This window comes from Chelonia mydas, chromosome 2 (genome assembly GCF_015237465.2).
Source record: "Chelonia mydas isolate rCheMyd1 chromosome 2, rCheMyd1.pri.v2, whole genome shotgun sequence".
Classification (NCBI taxonomy): domain Eukaryota; kingdom Metazoa; phylum Chordata; order Testudines; family Cheloniidae; genus Chelonia; species Chelonia mydas.
The window spans coordinates 17,895,677-17,910,653 of record NC_057850.1 but is presented as its reverse complement, the minus strand read 5'-3'; the positions used below and the strand labels follow the sequence as shown (position 1 = coordinate 17,910,653).

The window sequence follows — 14,977 nt, the reverse complement described above, 5'->3', positions numbered from 1 at the left end:
GGAGCCTACGTTTCTTTGTGAATCTAGCCCTAAGTGACTTGTCCAAGGTCACACAGAAAGACTGTGGCAGAGCAGGGAATTGGTCTCTCAACTCCCAGACTACTGTCCTAACTCCTGGATCATCCTTCCTCTCCAGCCAGATGCGACTATAATGTCCTGTCTGCTCTGCACAGATGTTAGAGAACTCAGAATGAGGCATTTTGTAAGAGTACTTCTCATTGTGCAGCTGTTGGGCTGTTCACTGGTTGGTCACTTTTGGTGATATCTTAGATCTGTGGCAAGATTCCTAACTCCCAATGGAAGTAAATAGGATTTAGGCACCCAGCTGCCATTTGTGCCTTTTCAAATCCCTCCCCTATAGGTTGCGAAGCACTCTGGAATCTTTCAGTAAGAAAGACAGCCTATTAACAAAACCTACAGTGCCCACACTGACGGAGGAAGTGGTCTTTCTTTCCATGTCTCCCAGATGGGGTCAGAGTGCTGGAGAGAAAATTCTAGGTCTGTATTTTTGGCTCTTTTGAAATGTCCGTAGCTGCTCCCACTGCCACTTTCCATGGATCTTCATGTCTTTATGGCACAGCAGAGTGAGGGCTATATAGTGTATTGCACTGAATGCAGCAGTTATGATTGCCTGCCTTGTGGGCAGGTGGCATATGTGCACATTCAGTGCAAGAAACTCATGGCCCTCAGAGACAGGGTCTTGAGACCAGAGTGGCTGAACTGGAGGAGCTAAGGAGATAGAAGTACATACATGAGACGTTCAGGGGCACAGTAGAGCGATCTCACCCCCAGTCTGACAGCCTCTGCTGTTGAGGAGGATGAAAATCTCAAGAAAGGAGAACATCAAACTGGAGCAGAGGGAAATAATTCCATAGTTGGGACCCTCCTTCCATATGGTGTCATGGTATCCTCTTGCACTGAGGATACCCCAGTTATTAGGAAGAGACAGGTAATAGTAATGCAGGATTTGATTATTAGAAATATAGATAGCTGAATGCATCCGATGAAGTGAGCTGTAGCTCACGAAAGCTTATGCTCAAATAAATTTGTTAGTCTCTAAGGTGCCACAATTCCTCCTATTCTTTCTGCGGATACAGACTAACACGGCTGCTACTGTGAAACCATAGACAGCTGTGTTTGTGATGACCAGGAGAACCACATGGTGAATTGCCTGTGGACCTTTTGAGACATCTATATAGACTTATGTGCAATGCTAGGGAGAAACTGGTGGTCATGGTGCATGTAGGTACCAATGACATAGGGAAGGATAGGAGAGAGGTCCTGGGGGCCAAATTTAGGCTGTTAGGTAAAAGATTAAAGGCCAGGACCTCCATGGTAGCATTCTCTGAAATTCTTCCAGTTCCATGTGCAGGCTCAGGTAGACAGGCAGAGCTGCAGGGTCTCAATGTGTGGATGAGACGATGGTGGTTGGAGGAGGTATTTATATTGACTAGGAAGTCAGGAACCTTTTGGGAAAGGAACAGCCTATACAGGAAAGATGGGCTCCACCTAAAGTGAAACGGAACCAGATTGCTGGTATGTAAAATTTAAAAAGTCCTTGAGGACTTTCCCTAAGGGCTGAGGGAAAGCCAACTGGTGTGGAGGAACACACAGTTCGGACAATCACATTAGGTAGGGGAGGATTTATTGAAGGGTATACTCTATCTACTCCACTAACCATGTGTTTACATATAAGTGTGTAATTAAGTCCCCTAGTCTTCAGTGAGAGTTAAATGCTTCAGTGCTTAAATGATCTGAATAGGATGCTCTTTTGAACCGGAGCCGATATTTTGCAGAATGGTACATCTGAGGATCTTCACTCCTTTGCACACATTTGCTACAATGGAATCTACAGTACATGTATGGCTCTGTAAGTGTCCTGCTCTATATGACTTTAAAAAAACACAACTAATATATTTTCATATTTAACCTCTCAGAAAAAGGAGTTCTGGATAGAAACTAGCTCCCACATGGTGTGGTTGAAAAACCAAAGAGCTTAATTGTTATGATAGCTCTGGATTCAGAAACAAAACACAGATGGCAGAAAGAGCCTGCCCAAATTTCCAAACATATCGCCTGTCCCTGCACTAAAGCACTGTTTATTTAAACTCTGCTGTCATGCATGCAGTAGATCATCAGACTTAACTTTCAATTTCCCTTGCATTAGTCAGTTTAAATTAGACTCTGAGGGTATTTGTACACTGCAACTAAACACCCAGGGCTGGCCTGTGTCAGCTGACTTGGGCTCACAGGGCTCAGGCTGTGGGGCTGTTTAATTGCAGTGGAGATATTCAGCACAGGCTGGAGCCCAGGCCCTGGGACCCTCCCTCCTTGAGGGGTTCCAGAACCCAGGCTCCAGCCTAAGCTTCAATGTCTATAACCACAATTAAACCGCTCTGCAGCTTGAACCCGAATCAGCTGACACGGGCCAGCCACGGTAGATATAATTGCAGGGTAGATATATCCTAAGGGTCAAATTCTGCTCTCAGTTACAAGGGTGAGACTCCCATTAAAGTAAGGGGAAATTGCTTCTATGGAGCAGAAAGCAAAATTTGGCCCTTATGGCCAAAAATTAAAAAAAAAAAGAAAAAAGAAGGTGGTGCTATCATTTGTGAGTGCAAAATATGCGTGCAAGAGCACAAGCAGATAACTGTGCCTACAACGTATACGGCTGCAGGTGTCACTGCTTATTTGCACATATAGGCCCTGATCCAGAAAAGTGCTCAGTCACGTACTTGACTTTAAGCAAGAGAATGGGACTTCTCATATGCTTAAAGTTAAGCATGTGCTTAAGTGCTTTGCTGGATTGGGGCCATTATGACTTTTTTTTTACATGCACAATTTAGGAATCAACATTTGCACGTTTAATTTTAATATACTGTATCTATGGCAATTAAAAAAAATCTTACTTAAGTCATTTAGGGCTGAATTGTACAAGCATTACTCTTTTAGGTACACACTTTATCACACATATAGTCCCATTAATTTAAAGGTGGCTATTTCTGTGTGTAAGCGCTCACTAATGGAAGGGTTGTATGATCTAACTTATGAGGGCCTGATCCCAAGCTTGCTGAAGTCAGTGGGAGTCTCTCTGTTGACTTGATTGGGCTTTGTATCAGGCTCTTACTGAGCAATCAGCATAAGAAAGAATCGAGATGCTTTAGATAAAGATAATTCAATGGTGTACCACACTGTCACTAATTGGCTCCAAGGCCCATGCACCAGCACCCCTTCCAATGCATCTAAACAGAAGAATAGTGGCAATAGGAGATAAATGATCAGAAATAAAATGATTCTGATAGGATAATTTTTTAAAAAACTGACTTCCTGTTTTCTGGAGTCTACCCAATTCCTTCCTCCACCAAGTATTACTATCATTATGAATCATCATTATGAAACCTGTCATTATAGTAATGTGCTGGGCCCTCAATGCAAGATCAGGGCCCCATTTTGCTAAATACTGTTCAAAAATATAGTAAAAAGACAGGCCCTGCACCAATAAAATTGCAATCAAGATAATGATAAGATGCAACAGGTGGATGATACAAGCCAACAGGGTGTGTGTGCGGGAAGTAGTTAACAATAAAATATGCATCTTTTGCCCAACAAGCAGCAGTCTCAGCTCACCACCTGCCAAGTGGAGACGGGCCGTAAGTAGCACATAATATCCAAGCAATATCCACACCCTTAAATATAGGGGGAATTCTGGTCCAGACTGGAATTTTCCATCTTAGACCCAAACCTATAATGGGGTCAAGGAGAAATCCCAAATTTGAAGAGGCCTGAACTCTGAGAAAGTTCTGCTTTGGATCTGACTCCAGATTCAAACTCCTTAATTCAGGCCCCAGCTTTACATCCAAGTCAGTGCAACTGCCTGTTGCTATAATAGGGGGTCCTGTCTCCTGTCTCCATGTCATCCCTATGTCATTCATTCCACGTAGCAACATGGCTGCAGGAGCCTCTGTAAGCCCAGGAGAGCAGCAAGTGCTATTCCACGGATCAGCTAACGAAAAGGCTCTTTGCCTTCCAATCATGCCACCTCCATAGTGCTCCCGATCTTCACTAGTCTACAAAACCAAAGCACTGAGTCCACTCCTGATTCTTAGATAGCTGGCATCACAGTGAGATGATCTGCCTAATAACAAAGCATTGCTTTCTGGTTAGACATATTCAATGTAGCGCAGTAGGGATGTGATATAAGAAAAAGAAAACAGTGACTCAGAGCATATTAGTTGATCGGGTTCTGTTTATGATAACAGTAATTGGGATCATTAGTAACAGATGGAGGCTGACTGTCGATATATCGAAAGTCATTTGATCCTGTTGAGTGCCAGGTGAATAAATATTCAAATTTTAATTTGTTTTATCTACAGAACAAGAACCATAAAGAAAGAGGATGCCCTCTGCAATGGTCCTGGCACAAAGCCTGCATGTATAGTGCAGTGGGCACATCTGTTGCTATGGGCTGACTGTAAAGTATGTTAGCTTGTGCAGACTAATTCACACTGTGCTTTGGAATGTCGGCGATGTGATACATGTGGGATGAGGGAAGCCTATATTGTTACAGGCTGAGATCTTCAAAGTTGACTAAAGGAGTTAGGCCATCTCCAAAATTCAATGAGAGCTGGACATCTAATGCCCTTGGGCACATCTGAAAATCCCTAGCCATAGTGTCTGCAACACCAGAAACTGAGACTGAATGGTGGCTAAGAGAAAAATCTTCTGTCCCAGGGAAATGCTGAAGAAGTCCTCAAAGGCAGTGAAACGGATTTGGTTCTGCTGTGCTTATGGGGCCTTGACTGCAGTAAAACCATGCAGAAGGACTTCGACCCCTCTGCACACAGTGCAGCATTGCTCTGCAGTAGCACCCTGTGAGGTGCTGTGGAAAGAGAACTGGGGGCTGTCTGAACCATGGAAGGGGTGGAGGTTTTGCCAATGGATCCTCAATTCCATGAATCCACTGGCCAAAACATATGTTAAGGGGCCACATAGTGGGCTGCAGTAGTGTTCCATGCCTTCCACATCTGGATTGGGGTGGTGGTGGGAGGGAGAATTTCTTCGATCCCAATACCTCTAGAGGTCCCATGCTCAAAAACCACCTACTTAGGCTTTAACCATGAGACTAACCTCTGGCTTCTAGAGTGGAAGTTTAGTATAGTACAATAAGCAGAATGTTTGCTACGTGTCTGCAGCAGTTGCACATGGTACTATATGCTGCTTTGATAGAATTATTTCCCAGAGACTCAGCTGCAAGGCTCAAGGCCCCAGCTTCCTTGTCAGGCATTTCCAGTCTCTATAGCCCTGTGTCTCCTAGGAAAATGGACACCAGTTCTGGCCCAGCCCCTTCCATTTGTTACCGGAGTCCCTGTTCTCTGCCCCATTCAGAAGCAAAGTTTCTGTGTGACAGATTTTTGACAGGTCCATTTTGCCTTAGGTGTGGGATATAAATGAATGCCTGGATCCGATGCTCTTTCCTCACTCCCACTTGCATGTACATTCCGAAATTATCAATATGATCTTAGCAGAACAACATGATGTTAATGATTGGGAGGAAGAAGAAATGAGCTCCAGACCTTAAGTGCTAATTGAACAATTACTACTTTTTAGAGGACTGGTCTGGCAACAAAATACTTGTCTTACTAGTTGTGAGGGGGATCATGAAAACAACTACAGTACTCAAGTTAAAACTGTGTTCACTCATGCTAGACTTTTGTTCAACTTCCCTTACCAGTACTACACGGCTACCAGCTGTGTCGTTAGTAATACAGGAGTGGACACGTTTATCTTTGGCGACGTAAGCTAAAAAGTTGATCACTTCTTTTTCTAAGAGAATACCACATGAGAGATCTACCCAGATAAATCCCATTAGCAATAATGATATTTTAACTGTTTTAATGATATTTAACATAATACACTTCTAATAAAAATAGCTAGGGTGTATAATATGTAGCCCTTTTCAAGCATTAACTAACTGATTCTCCCGACACCAGTGAGAAGTATATAGGTCTCATACCCACCTTACAGGAGGGGAAGTAAGGGCTCGTTTTTGCCATTCAGCCACTATCTCCCATTAGGGATGTTGTTTCCCATAGAGCAAAAGGCGGGGTGCAGTCACTGCTAATCTCCTCTACAGCCAGTCAGATTTGTTGGCTGGGCTGTAGGAGGGAGATGGGGTCATGGCTCTCTCTCCCCCTCTCTCCTATTGGGATGGTTAGTGCCGCTCAGTATTAGCCTCGTGTGCATCAGAGGAAGGACTGAGGTTGTGGCTATCCCCTTCATGAGGGTACAAGATGGTACGTTTCCTTACAGATTCCCAACCCCACTGTCCTAAATGGGGGCCAGACATAATCTAGCTCTGAGAGGTTAAGCATCTTGCCTGATGCCCCCAAAGTACTCATTTGAGAGCCATGATTAGAAGGCTAGGGGTCCATGCTGTAAGTCCTGTGCACAGATCACTAGAGTACTCTTCTCTCCTTAAAGTGCAACCCTGCCAGGTTGTAGTTTGTGTCTGGTGTTGATTTAAGATAGTCAGCACATACAGTACGTGTAATCACTGTCAGAGCCAAGTACGCTGCGATTACAGCCATCTCCCTGTGTTGATAAATGGAAGTGTTCCAGCAATGTTGTATGTAAATTGCTGACACACACTCTACGATATTTCTGCCCCTCTGAATTTTTTACGTATTCTATTTGGGTTTTGTCTTTCCGCAATACCAGTTGCTAGCTCCCCTGTCCCCACGGCCACCTTTAGTAAAAAAAAAAAAAAAAATCAAATCTAGCTCTGCTCCTTGTTTATTTTCATATCCCTGTCCTGTGCCCCAGTAGCAGATTCTGTTTATGCAGAAAGCAAACGGAGTTCAATGCATGTAAAAAAGTGAAGCTCATGTACAAAATACGTTATGCAATTTTTTCTCTCCCTGAGCTGCTTAAACATTGTGGAAACAACACATTCCAGTAACTTTTTGGAAACAAAGCCCTGTGATTGAGAGAATGCACAGCAAGCAGTTTAAACATGCAGACCCTATGTTTTCTCAGAACTGGTTCTTTTGTTAGATTATGGTCAAACGGAATCCTTTATAACTGATGTATCATTAGAGGTACACATCACTCATCCTAGCCTCCTGATTATTTCTTGTAGCTAAATGCAGAAATCAACTAATTTAAATTTCTTGAGAGTCACCATTCTCAGAAATGCAACCAGAGTGACTTGCCTAAGATGATGCTATTTATATCTTCTGCCTGAGTAAAATGAAGCACAATTTTAAAATTTGTAAGGGTAAGTGGATCTGATACTTACATGGACATGCTCCTTTTCTGTTGTGAAGCTCTTAACATTTCTGTGTGTAACAGGATTTACAAAATCCATCTGTTTGCAAAACCAGCATCTCCAAGTGCATTCAGATTTGTAAGTCACAGCAGGTGCATAAACTGTGGCTGACTCATTCAGCATACAGATTGACTATAATACTGCTCCGTGTTTCCTGGTACTGACACAGAGCACATTTTTGCTTCTCAGAACGTTCTGAAAAGCCGATTCCAATTTGCCAAGTTAGATAATTCAGAATTTGAAATAGTTGAATCAGTGGATTCTGTAGGGAAACTTTCAAAGTAGGAGTGTAGCTAAAAGTGATATACAATATTCCTTGGCATTTCTAGAGCCCCATCCAGGAGATGATCTCTGAGCGCTTTATAGATACTAATGAATTAAAGCTACAGCATTCCAGAGTGCTAGGTGATTTCACTATCCTTATTGCACAGTGGGAAATGGAGACACAGAAAGGTTAAGTGACTGGCCTATAGTTTGACTGTCTATGATCCAGAAAGTTTTCTGCAGCTTTCTGGAGCGTGCACACAACGCTAACCTCCCTGAAGGGATCAGGTACAACATACTCCACCAGACCCCCAGGTAGGGTAGGTAGCCCTGGGGATGTAATTGGGGAGCAGTAACTGCAATTTTGCTTAGCCTTTATTTGCAGTCCTTGTAGGGTGGAGGGAGAGGCACCTTTCTTCCCTCATCTGCGTAGGGGAAGCTGAGATTTAAGCCCTTAGTAATTCAGGGCATGAGATGAGAGAACCCCTCTGCCAGATATCCAGCTTTGCATAAGTAGTTAGGAACACTGACTTTTTCATCTTCCTAGGAGGGCTGGTCGAAAAATAAATGTTACTTAAGGCACAGCAATGGTGACATTTGCTGATTTTCTAAATGGACTATTCTCCCACCTCACCCCTTTTTTTCCATGGCATTTTTTCAATTCATTTATTTTTGTTTTCAATTTTGAAAAAAAAAAATCCTACCGTGTTAGGACTACATCGACCAATCAAAATTGGCAATAGACCCCTGTCATCCCAAAACAAAAGCAAGAAATGATAAACAGAAGAAAAAACATAAATAAAAGATGGAAAAAGGATTGTAGAAAAATGGAAACTTTTGAGAAAAATCTAAGTATTTTTGGCAAAATTCCAATTTAAACATAAGCAAAGACCACATTTTGTCAAAACAGTTGTTTAAATGAACATTTTTGATTCTATGAAGTGTTATGCAGCGGTCTCACCAGAGACAGGATCATGGATTAGATCGACCAGGAGTTGATCAGTGTGTGGCAAATGTTATGATTCTGGATTTATTACCCAATCTACTTTAGGCCAGATCCTGATCCTGTTGAAGTCTACCACAGACAAGATGTGGTTCTTCATAAATGCCACTTAGAGTTCCCTTTATTAACACCCTCTTCCTGTGTGCTAACCACACTCAATATCTCCTTACAAATCTTCCCTCAAGTCACACTTTTCATCAAGCACCAGTAACTACTAGTCTCTGCCTGTTTGCGTTAGGTATTTACTTGGCCTTTCTGACAATAGCATCAGTGACTGTGACATATACAAAAGAGAATTCCACAGTGAACACTGCTGTTTGCCTCCCCTTATTCATCAGCATTGCTTACTGTGTTTTTGAGGTTTTCTTCCACTTTTGTGGGAAGATTTTTGCAAAAGGGTGAGTCATGGACCGCATGCTTGAAAATGATCATGCTTGCAAGCGCACACCCTTCTCTCTTCCTCTAGGTGGGTCTAAAGGCAAGAGGAAACTTTGATTGGGAAAATTCTTTATCTCTTGTTCTTGAGGGATCAGCCAACAGAACCATCTGGATGAGTCATGGCTGGAGAGGCTAACTCAGATATAACAAGTCCTTAAAGATGAAGAGCTGGTCCTTGAGTTGCCACCTGAAGTGAACTGGAAGCCAGTGGAGGGTATGAAGTTCTTGTGTGATACACTCTTGATATTTTTTCTGGATGCTGTGTTCTGCACCAGGCTGAATTTCTGTGTTGTCTTCACCTTCAGCCCCAGATGAAATGAGTCACAGTAGTACAGTCTGGAGGCAATGAAACCATGTAATACTGTGACAAGATGCCCATGCAAGAGGAAGTTGTGCAGTTTCCTGTTAAGCTGACATGGAAGAAATCACTTCTTAAAACTGCTGCTACGTGGGGATGCGAGTTTAGAGATGATGAGCTCAGTAAGACCTCAAGACTTCGTCCTAATTGATGACAATTAGGTGAAGGGCAGATGCCTTTAGCTGGGGAAGTGAGCACCACTTTTGTTTTTCCTTTTCCAACAGCATCACTTAAAGGTTGTGTCTGGGTTCAGTTGGAGCCAGTGGCTCTTCTTCTGGGTGTTGGCCTCTTACAGGCTCAGTGCTACCTTAAGGACTTCTTTGATTATGTGTTTTGAGATGAAATATAAAGCTTGGTGTATGACAACATATTCTCTGTAAAAATAAATTAAAAAATAAACCAGATTTAAAGCAAACAAAACCCTCAACCCCCTATCAGGCTGTATATAATACAAATCACGTGATCTTTTACTGTTGAAACCTTCCTTCATTCTCTCCTCTCCTCTATTCAGCCTAAATTAGCTCTTCAGAGAAGGTACCTTGCCTCATTATGCCTGTAATATGCTGTCGAGGCTGATTCCCTACTCTGGCACTTCAAGTGCAGAAGTGGGGCCCGCAAAGATTTTAAAAATTAATACTTGCCACTCCATGCCTGTATTAAACTCCCAAGGTTACAGCTTTTCTCTAACCTTGGTTTGGTAAACGCTGCCACCACTCAGATGCAAAACCCCTTTCTGAACCAGAAAGGTGCACTTGGGAATTCTTTCCTGTGCGGTACCCTCAAGCCCTTTCAGCCCCCTGCCCCCCACCCCCCCGAGGGAAGAACTGAGAAAGAAAAACAAAGGAAATCAGCTGTTGCCACCAGCTAATGAAACAACATGTGCACAAACCTCTTAGGACATCAAAAATCCAATCCAGTTCTTAAAAAAGGTAAATTTTATTAAAACAAAAAGAAAGAAAATACATCTGGAATTTAGGCTTTTGCTAGGTTTTAAAAGAGCAATTCTAAAAATTAAGCACCCAAAATAGCTTTCTTGAGGGTTCAACTTAAAGGTTACAAGCAAAACAAAAACATCTGGGGTTAGCCCAGAGGAGTCCACAAGCCAAGAAGAAATAAAAGAAATAACCCTAAGCGCGTCTTCTTAGACATTCCCTGATTACTTACATATTTGGGGTTTCAGATAAGTGGGTTGAAATATGATTTGATGCTTTTTCATACCTAGTTTTAAAGCTTTTTACAGCAATACTGCAGCCCTGTCCTGTTCTGTCCCCTCTCTCTGGAGAAGAGCAACAGACACAAAGGGAAAGTTTTTTCCCCATTTTAAAAAGTTCTAGACTTCCCATTGGCTCTTTTGTGCAGGTGCCCACTCCCTTTTCTTTACTTGGGGGACTTTTTAACCCTTTACAGGTAAAGCAAGAATTAAACAGCCACCAAGAGGGACTTTATAGCTAACTGGCTGGCTGGGTGTTCATAAAAGGGAGCTACCCTCCCACACCCCCTTCATTTATCACATATGCCATGCACACCTATGATACTGCTGTAACCAATAAATAATAATCAAGGCCCTGGATAGACTATAACGAGCTTGACCTAAATTCTATGGCAAGGCACCCGGATTCTGTGGTACTCCTATGCAGCAGAGTAGAACGTCTGTAGTCACTTCATATCCTTTAAAACGGTGCAGGTTTTGTTGAATTATATATGAAAAAGAATGCAATCAGTACAGTATTTCTTGTCTTATTTAAAGTACGGTTATTTTAGGCTGCCCAAAATGTTTCACTTTTCATTTTCAATGTGCTGTAAAATTTTGTATTGAAACCACATAACTGCATTGCAGAAACTGTAATGAGGGAAGCTGGAGATTTTGGTAGCAGGATAAGGGATAACTGAGGCTTTTGGTAGCTGGAAGATGCGAGAAGCAGTTTGGGTTTGTGGGAGCTACGCATTATCATGATGTTTCCATTGGTCCATCATAGATATAGTTAATAATGTTGACATTTACAATGGCATCATTAGGTTTCAGAATCAAGATATCAATGCAAGTAATCTGATAGCTCTGGATTGGTTCACATTTGAAACGTTTTTTTCTCAACCGCATATGCTAGAAATTTAATTCCTTTAAAAATTAAAGTTTAGGTTATGAAGCCCAGTTCTCTGAGAAGGGTGGATTCTGTGGTATAGCCCATGGCCACGTAACTGCAGAATACCCAGGGTACTTATCACCATAACGCACACAGCGTATTTCGTATTTTGCCCCCAAGCATAACCTGGACTTTTTTATGAGAGTGGAATTAAGAGATTGGATTGAGGTAGAAAGTTGGGATCTGGATGTAAAGTTTCCTCAGAGGTGGTGCTGATGAGGCGGGCAGGGGTGCTCATTTGATTCTCCTCTCGCTCATACTGGTTTTACATCAGTGTAACTCTAATGACTTCACTGGAGTTTCTTCCTGATTTACACCAGTGTGAGTACCAGGACAATTAGGTCTCAAATTTTCATTCACCACAGTGAGTCTCTGATAATCATGTACTGCAGTAGTCAGGCAAGGAAGCTGACACTTAAAAACTGTCAAGGACACACTGGGCACTGCATAACCTTGTAGAACTCTGCCTTGCATTCTCCCGCCTGGTTTATTTTGGACTTCACTGTTGCCAGGACGAATTGCACTGGGGTTATTCAATTTCTAAACCAAATGTAAAACCGTAGAATAAATTTCAATCCCAGCATTGTGCTTATCAGAAGCACCACCTGCTGTTAGATGTGGTTTCTGAACGACACCCTTTTGGCTTAATGTGTATTCAGATGAGATTGAGTTATTTTCTCTTGTTATTTCCCACTATGAAAAAGTGTGCTTGAGGAAGAGAATGATGGAACATGTTCCTTCAAAGATGTATGTCATGTTCCTGCACTCCAAAGGGCCAAGTCTACCCTGATTGCACTTTACACAGAAAGAACTGAGAAATAGGCTTCTTACTTGCTGACCATTTCATCCAGTTTTCCAAACTCTTTTGTGTTGTCCCTGCTCTCAGATGTGTCCCTTTAGGTTTTTTTTTGTAAAGTGGTGAAAGTGGCCAATACTTCTCATGCATGTTGTTCTGATTAAGGCACAGACAGCTTGGATTTGATTCTTTTTATTTAAAGATTATGCCCCGATCCTCAAAAGTATTTAGATTTCTAACTCCTGTTGAAATCAACAGGAGGTAGTCTTGTTGCAAACATAGCCTCAGTTGACAATTTTAAGCTTTTCTTTACGACTGCAAGGAATAGGAATTTTCTTTCTTTTGTGGCATGAGATGGATTATTCAGCATATTCCCCAGCTGCAGAACATACAGAGCCTTGGTTATTGCTGTGGGAGGAGGAGGAAGGGAGGGTTATGAAAGCAGGGGAAGCAACAGCCATGTTGGGAATTGCGGAGAAGTTGATTCAAAACTTAAAAGTTTTGATTTCAGTTCAGGCCTTATTCATTCCTGAGCTGAGCTGCTCATCCCTTCCTCTGGCACTCTTCTGCATGAATGACAAAGTACCATGCAGACTTTCCCATTTTCTTTCACAATTTTCCATTGACTCTGCTACTGAGTAGGAAGGAATTCCAAGCATTGTGTCATCCATTATGCCCATATTATCTATGTATGGAAAAAAAAAGATCTCATTTCCCATCTGGGACATCTCTATTTAAAATGCTTCCAAGCTCCTGATTACTGCAGCTCTCGAGGCATGCATAGTTCCAGATATTTTCTGTAACTACACTATATATTCTATGATTCAGTCTCATGAGATGCACAAAATTTTCCATGGCAACTGCAGAGATCCCATTCTTCTTAAAGATACATTCACTAATAGAAAATGAGAAGTTGAAAGAGATAATATCAAGTAGTTTAAGGATATCTAGAACAGGGGTGGGCAAACTGCAGCCCGGGGGCCACATCTGGCCCTCCAGGCGTTTTAATCTGGCTCTCAAACTCCTGCCAGGGGGCGGGTCCGTGGCTTGCCCCGCTCCGGCACTCCAGACAGGGAGCGGGGTCAGGGGCTTGCCCCACTCAGTGCGGCTCCCGAAAGCAGGGGCATGTCCCACCTCTGGCTCCCATGCGTAGGGGCAGCCGGGGGCTCCGCATGCTGCCCCCGCCCCAAGTGCTGCCCCCGCAGGTCCCATTGGCTGGGAACTGTGGCCAATGGGAGCTGTAGGGGTGGCAACTGCAGAAAGGGCAGTGTGCAGAGCCGCTGGCCACGCCCCTGCATAGGAGCCAGAGGGGGGGACATGTTGCTGCTTCTGGAAACTGCTTGAGGTAAGCGCCACCTGGAGCCTGTACCCCTGACCCCCTCCCACACCCCAACCCCCTGCCCCAGCCCTGATCCCCCATCCTGCCCTCTGAACCCCTCGGTCCCAGCCTGGAGCACCCTCCCGCACCCTGAACTCCTCATTTCTGGCCCCACCCCAGCGCCCTGACCCCCAGCCGAAGCCCTCACCCCCTCCTGCACCCCAACACTAATTTTGTGAGCATTCATGGCCCACCATAAAATTTCAATACCCAGATGTGGCCCTTGGGCCAAAAGTTTGCCCACCCTGATCTAGAACCGGTTATAGGCTGGCTGGCCATTTAAAGCCAACCGGGCTCAGCCTTGCCCCGAGCCGAAGGTGAGATAATTCATAAGGCCAGCTGTGAAAGGGTCAGGAAAAAGACTATAAACAGAGTGCCGAACTCAATTAAGGAGGAGGGACCCAGGATAGCATAACAGGGAGAGTTCTCTCTCTGATCAAGGCCTGGGGAAGCCAGGCTCGAAGGGATCCACAGGGCGCAGGTTAGGGTCCTTTGGGGGAGACCATGAGAGAGGGCGTGTAAGGGGCAGGAAGATCCCTGAGGTAAACTGACAGAGTCCCTGGGTAAGGGAGTTGGGGGTGGAGGGAGGAGGAGAACCCTGCTGGACAAGCAGCAGCAGGGGAGGAACTCCGCCGGGCCCAGCAGTGGGGGCAAAGCAGAATACTTTAGAGTGGCCCACAAGGAGCAGAAGAGTATTAGTTTTAAGATATAGTCAGACCTTTCATTACCGCAGAAGGTCTATGTGGCTTAACCAGAGAACTCCTAGAGAGAGAGAGACTCAGGTTGGGAATGGCCATTGCAGGGTCAAGAAAGTAGCGACCAGAGGTGCCGGAGACAAGGATCCCTCGGAACACCATTTCTAGGCCTGAAGGGGGCACCCGAGAGTTGAGGGCACACAGAACCCTACAAACACAAAACACTCCACCACACACACAATTCTGCCCCCCGGGGAGAGGATGAGAGGAAGAACAAACCCGATGTGGAAGATGATATTTGCGCTGCCCCATGCACTACTGGAAAGGCATTCAAATGCTACGATGAGGAGAGCAATGTAAGATTCTATGTAGGACAGAACCAGTTGGGTAAAAAAATTAATTTGTCCATATTTCAACTTTCCCACTTGTCCAGACCAAGTCTATGAACCATCTTTAAAGTGTGTGTGTATATATATACAGAAGCTGGAGCTATGGAGCTGAGCAAAGGAGGTTGTGGTTTTCATTTCTCAGCCTAATGAGTGTATGTATATATGAGAAATGAAAACCTGTAAGGGCA

At 43.7% G+C, this 14,977-nt stretch overlaps 1 protein-coding gene across 2 annotated transcripts in view; it reads right to left on the bottom strand.

Moving 5' to 3' along the window:
- The window catches only part of ASAP1 (ArfGAP with SH3 domain, ankyrin repeat and PH domain 1), a 372,441-nt gene extending 364,983 nt beyond the window's left edge, over positions 1–7,458 (bottom strand). The window contains exon 1 of one of the 2 annotated variants that reach the window (XM_043539090.1): positions 7,298–7,458. The gene's annotated coding sequence lies outside the window, so the exon portion shown is untranslated. The remainder of the gene's footprint in view (positions 1–7,297) is intronic. The other variant, XM_037892008.2, reaches the window with a different exon arrangement.
- Between the last annotated feature and the right edge of the window lie 7,519 nt (positions 7,459–14,977).